The sequence below is a fragment of the Nelumbo lutea genome, chromosome 5 (genome assembly GCF_056320005.1).
Source record: "Nelumbo lutea isolate HS-2025 chromosome 5, American lotus-T2T, whole genome shotgun sequence".
NCBI lineage: Eukaryota > Viridiplantae > Streptophyta > Magnoliopsida > Proteales > Nelumbonaceae > Nelumbo > Nelumbo lutea.
Genome location: NC_142688.1, coordinates 7,478,066 through 7,484,775, shown reverse-complemented (window position 1 = coordinate 7,484,775; position 6,710 = coordinate 7,478,066). Strand labels below are relative to the sequence as shown.

At 39.3% G+C, this 6,710-nt stretch overlaps 1 pseudogene across 1 annotated transcript; it reads left to right on the top strand.

Annotated features, from left to right (window-relative positions):
* The first annotated feature begins 3,955 nt into the window (after positions 1–3,955).
* Positions 3,956–6,394, top strand: LOC148850108 (protein SHORT-ROOT pseudogene; annotated as a pseudogene). The gene has a single exon (XR_016098866.1). The product of XR_016098866.1 is annotated as a protein SHORT-ROOT pseudogene (transcript).
* The last annotated feature ends 316 nt before the right edge of the window (positions 6,395–6,710 follow it).

Below are 6,710 nucleotides of genomic sequence, written 5' to 3'. Positions count from 1 at the left end.
TTGATGACCCAACCAATAACCCTAGCTCTTAATCACATCTCTCTAAAAGAGGACACCCCTCCAAGCCCAAGAAACATCCTTTTAGTTGTGACCTCCAAAAAATTTTATCTTTTAGGGGGTGTTCTTTTTTTGGATTTTGGGAGGGGGGAAAGTTGGTCAATGGGATTTTGGTTCCCATTGACCAAGAATCCCATGTTCATTTTTCAGATTTATGTAGGGACTAGAGAAAGTTTATTTTCCTGGGCAAGTGATACCAATTTCCTAGGTGGGTAAATAACTTTCCCACATAGGGGGAAAGTTGCTAACACTTGAATGAGACAAAAATGCCCCTTTTAATAATGGATTTTTATGGTTAAAATGGTCATTATCTTATTTACCTAAGAAATAAAAAGAACATGGGTAAATGCACTTACCCGGATAAGTGTTTCCTAGGAAAAACTTACCCAGGTAATTACATTTACCCGAATACATAACTTACCGAAAAGCGAATGGGGCTAAGGTATTTATTTGATACCATCCTCACCCACAAACTTTCTTAATTAGTCAAAATACGCCAACCCAATTTTGTGCATCCCTTTGAGATTTTTGATCCCAAGATTACCCCAACTTTTAGGTGTATAGACACATTTTCAATTAATAAGGTGAATTGTTTTTTTTTTTTTTTTTTTTTTTATTATTATTATTATTATTATTATTATTATTATTATTATTATGTGATTTAGACTAAATAAAGTTTCTCTGCATCTTATCAAGTCCCTCAATCATATTATTAGGAGTTTTGAAAGATCTCATTATCAATTGGAGCATCATGCAAGTAGTAGAATTGACTAGAGTTCACCTGTTTGGAAGAGAAAGGGAGTTCATTTTCCATCTGATTAGTTCTCTCTCAATCCTCTTTTTGAAATTTTTAAAAATTTCTTTGGACACTCTTCCATTAATAAGAGGAACACTTTAAGTACAAATCTTTTTTGGATTGAAGAGGGATTTTTAGAAATATTGCATAATTTTTCTAAGTCTAGAATGAAAGTTCCTGGAAAAACATAGCACAGACTTAGAATAATTAAGGCATTAATTGCCTTGAGGCCTTGGCAAAATTATCTATAGTCTCTTTGATTTTAAGGCACATATTTACATAAGTCTTAGCAAAGATGAGATGATCATTTGCAAATTAAAAGATTGGGAAAGAATCTCTACGTGACAATTTACAACCAATCAAATTTTCAATTTTTCCAACAAATAGATTCTCTCTCAAGCTTCCTAGACATGTCTTTCGCACACAAAACAAAAAATAGTGTTTAGATAGTCTAGTCATTTGGTAAACTTTCTTAGATGGCGGGCCAAGGACCTCGCATGTGGAAATTTGATTTGGAGGTGAAAACTGAAAAGGAGTCTTCAGGTTGCTCAGTTGCTCTCCAATGTCTTACTCATGAAAAAAAAATTTTGACCCAATTTACCTTTTCATTACAAAATTTGTTTTTGCTTATAAAATCATCATATTGATGGTTTCTAAAACTCGTATCAAAACAACAAAAGCAACTAATTTTTACTTTTCCAAACAAAGATATAATTCAAGAACGCATTTTTATTTTTATCTGCTGTGACGATTACAAAAATAAATGAAAATAAAAACATTCTTCAGAACCTAACTACAAAACGCATTCTTTAATAAAAACTCTGCTAATAAACTAATAACGAACATGTCAACTTGACGCCACTTCTCAATTGAAAAGATGTAAGGTAGGCTTAATTACTTTGAAATTGAACGCTTGGAAAGGTTTTTGTAGGCCTTGGAAAAAATTAATAAGAGTCCTACCCGCAAAAGCAAATAGACAATAGTCATTCCGTTACCATTTTAACTGTTTAAATACCTAGAATTATGCATCAACCATCCCTCCTGTAATCCGGATGGGAGAGAGAAAGGACTGATGCATTGTAAACAAGGTTCAAAAAATCAATATGTAGTGGCTGATATGGATCGATAAGTATCATATCAGGAGTTTTTCGATATATTCTTACAAAGGGTGTATTAGGGTTTTGACTGATTTAGAGGATAGATGGATCTTAAACTAGCTTCTTTGAATTGGATTAAAAAAAAAGACAAAAAAATTAAAAAAAACTGATACTGCCCAATACACCTCTACCGATATAGCAAATGTATCAATATTTTGAACCTTGATTGTAAGTTATCTAAACTATCTGTTTGGACAGGTGTTTAGGGAGCTGGTTTCAGCTTTTCCAATTTTCATTTTGCCTTCACCACTGCTTTCTTGATTTAACTCCCGAAAAGTGCGGATTCTCCCCCATCAACCCCAGCCAAGAAGAGGCCTTTACAGCATAAAGATCAAAAGATGTGCCTTCAAACACCATTCAATCGGCAGCCACCCGGGGAATGGGCTGCAGAACACAAGGCAGGGCCCATTTTCTTTTGCAGCAATGGACCCAGTGATTGATCTTTGGACATGTGGCACGTGCCCAAATTCGTGTCAAGGATCTCTCCAGGCTTTATCTGATTATAATCTTCTCGGATTAACAACCCTGAATAAAGTCCTAATCAACACCATTAATAAGAATATTAAACTTAATCCTCTTCTTATAAAAAATAGAAAAAGAATATTCAAATCAAGCATGACTTAGGAAAAGCAGGAATTGGTTTGTGGGGGGACCTCAATTCCCTCTTGTTTACAAATAAAACATCATTCTTGGACAGCATTCAAATCCACCCATCATCACATAGAAATAACGGATTAAAAGAAACCCATTATGTTTGAAAAAAACTAAATCCCCCCCCCCCCCAACAAAAGAAAGAAGAAAGAAAGAAAAACCTAACAAGCTAGTTGCAATGTCTGTCTCCTAATCCAAATAGAACTCCGGCCATTTGTACATGTTAGTTTTGATCCCATAATCAAAATTTGTGTCCAGGTGAGATGAGGCCTACGTATCCTTCCAACAACTCCTAATCTAAGGACAGATGGTTAGGTCTTAGGCTTTAGCTGTTTACCAAGACAAAAGGGTCTTGAAGTTGAAAGAAAAAGATAGGCAATAAGGTTAATTAAATGTTTGTGGATTTGAACTTATTAGGAAATCAATATTTCTGCACATAAAGAAGAAAGAGGTCATAGTCATGGAGTTGGAAGAGTAGATAGAAAGACAAGAAGCCGTCCTCACATTGTCCTTTTTAGAGACCAAATTGCCCCTTATCATGTGGGCCGGGCTTACTTGGATTGGAAGAAGGGCAAAACCCTCCTCCCCTGACAAATATGATAGTATTTAAGGAACAATACCCAGTACAAATTTCCCAAACAAGAGACAAGGAGTTGGAATATGGAATACTGAACTGCTAATGATTGAAGAAAAAAACCAACTATAACAAAACCCTAACTAGGTTTCCTCCCACATGTGATACACAGAACTCACCATGTCATAATACAAAGAAAGCTTCTTCAGTAGTGTGATCCAAGTGTTAATTGCCCTTATTAAAGCAGCAACTGGGTTCATTCCAAAAACCACCAAATGAAGCAGCTGTGGAGAATTAACCATTTTCACAGTTGGTTGATTGGAGGGTGAGATATGAAAGATTGAGCTGCAGGCTTAACCCTCATAGGTGACAGACAGGCCAACTTGGTTCAGATTTCAGATGGGGAGATGGAAGAGAGGACTTGAATGTAGAAGAGAGCCTAGATCCTAGAGGGAATACCGAATACCCTACCTACAATTTATAGCGATTGATGGTGTTGGAATGATTTGTATAGCTTGTATTGAGTGTTTCAATAGTTCATATTTATATGAAGCATGCCCTTGATTTTGGGAGAATGGTACAAAGTACGATTAGGTATTTGTATTCAAAAGCCATAAGCATTATTATATGTTTACACATGTATGGTTTATTTTGTATATAAAAAAGAAAAGTGGGGAATTTTTTGCAGAGTTTGGAGAGTGATTAGGAGGCAAGGAATGTGAGAAGGTTTGGGTAGGGGGGTGGTGGTGGGTTTGATGGTGATGATGCACGCCGGCAGCTTTTCTGACGTCCTCTCACTCTCTCTCTCTCTCCTTCCTCTCCCCATAAATCTATTAGGCACGCCTGCTCCCACTCTCTTTCTCTAAATAAAAAGCTAACCCACTAAACCATTCTCTTGACCTCGACCTTGTTAACTTTCCTCTCCATTGTCAGATACAATTCTAAAACCAGGTACTCCCGTGCCACCTTCTAAGTTTAACAGAAAGACCCACATCAGTCAATCCCTCATAAATTTTTATAAAAGACCAGCAACAACAAAAGAATAACCAGAAAAGAAACCGCACTTATTCCTCATCGATTACACCGAGAAAATTATTCTCTCTCTATTTCAGCGTCTGTGTGTGCGTATGTATGTATTCTATTTATGTATTTGTGTTCTGAAAACTCTACTAATATCCAGCCTATTCAAGATCCTCCTTTAAACACTCACTTTTCCATTTCGTTGTTTAAAACACAAAAGACCCATCTCTCCTCCTCAGCAGAACTGGGCTTCACACACAAGTATTCTGCAGAGCTTATTGATGTGGATCTCTGGTTAAATGGATACCTTGTTTAGGCTGGTTAGTCTTCAATCTGATCAATCCTTCAATTCTAGTAGAACCTCCAGCAGCTCTAGATCTTCTAGACAAAACCAGCAGTACCACCACCAAGAAGAAGAATGCTGCAACCTTTTCATGGATGAAGACGATTTTTCTTCTTCTTCTTCCAAACACTTTTTCCCTTATCAACAGCATCACCACTACCCATCCACCGCCACGACCCCAAGCCATACCACCACTACTAACACGAGTACTACCACCACTCATGGCTTTGAACCCTCCGACTTTGCCTTCTCCCCTGCTCCTGACCTCAACCTTGAATTCACCTCTACGACGTCCGGTAAATGGGCAACCAACCTCCTCCTCGAGACCGCTAGGGCGATCGCCGATAAGAACAGCTCCCGTGTCCAACAGCTCATATGGATGCTCAACGAACTCAGCTCCCCATACGGTGACACTGATCAGAAGCTCGCTTCATACTTCCTCCAAGCCTTGTTCAGCCGAATGACCGATTCCGGCGAGCGATGCTACCGGACCTTATTATCGGCATCGGAGAAGACGTGTTCTTTCGAATCCACCAGGAAAATGGTATTGAAGTTTCAAGAAGTGAGCCCGTGGACTACCTTTGGCCATGTAGCTAGCAACGGTGCAATCTTGGAGGCCTTTGAAGGGGAGAGCAAATTGCACATAGTGGACATTAGCAACACGTACTGCACTCAGTGGCCTACTCTGCTTGAAGCCTTGGCGACGCGCACCGATGAGACGCCGCACCTACGACTCACCACCGTAATGGCCAACAAGACTGGATCAGGCTCCGGTGGCGTGGCGGCGTTTCATAAGGTGATGAAAGAGATCGGGAATCGAATGGAGAAGTTCGCCCGGCTTATGGGTGTGCCCTTCAAATTCAATGTAGTGCACCACGTCGGCGACTTATCGGACCTGAACTTAGCTGAATTGGATATTAAAGAAGATGAGGCTCTTGCCGTCAACTGTGTCGGTACACTACACTCGGTAGCGGATGTCGGTAACCGCCGCGACGTCATCGGCAGGGCGATCTCTCGTCGACCTCTTAGCCTGTTCACCGGCCGAGTCAAGCGAGCGGCGTGAATCGGCCGGTCGTTGGTCGCAGCGTCTACATGGGGCTGGGTTCAGCCCAGTGGCGTTTAGCGATGACGTGTCGGATGACGTGCGTGCGCTTCTAAGACGGTACAGAGAGGGTTGGTCGATGTCACCTGGGTCCGATGCCGGAATTTTCTTGGCATGGAAGGACCAGCCAGTCGTATGGGCTTGTGCTTGGAAGCCTTAACAGCGAGTTTAGCACGACGCGCGTGCATGGGTGGTGAGTTCACACGTGCATGTCATTCAATCGAGAATCATGTTTGGTATTTGGTAAAGTTAACGGAGAAGGAAAAAAAAAAAAAGCAAGGTGGAGGGTTTGGAATTTGCTTGAATTGAATAGAAATGAAGGAAATACATTATTGATTGCAATTAATTTTGTTTTTTTTTTTTTTTGTGATTGTTATTTATCATATTTTGAGGAATTTATGTGGTGAGGTTTGCCTTCGAAGAAAAGAAAAGAAAAGAAAAAAAAAAAGTGATAGTGCTCAGTTGACCTTTATACGAGTGCATGTGCAGAAAAGGGTTTGCTTATTGGCTCCTTGTTGGAGAAAGCAGAATGCAGCTGTTTTAAGCAAGATATTGTCACGTGGATGCCTAGTTGGCTGTTCAAATTGGGTTCATGTAATTTACTTATTATTATTTGTTGTACTAGGTAAGTTTTATCTTTTGCCATGTGGCAAGTAAGACCATTCTTCACCCTTGTTTGTTTATTTTCAACAAATGATTTCTACATCATTCTTCAAAGGAAAGGAAAAAAACCTAGTCTTGTGTGGCCAACCGGCCCCGGATGCATATATAAAGACATTCTTGAGATTTGTATTCCATGTTTTGTCCTTCTTCCTCACCTCACCATGAGTATGATTTGAATCTGCTATTGTCATTCATTTGCATGACAAAAAGAATCTCTATATGAATGATTCAAAACAGACTCTTTTTTTTTTTTTTTGCCAAAGGCAAAGTGATTTTAGTTTTAGGGATGCAAATATTCACCCGACTGTTGATTTGATTAGGTTTCCGAGTCAGGTTTGGCTAATCCA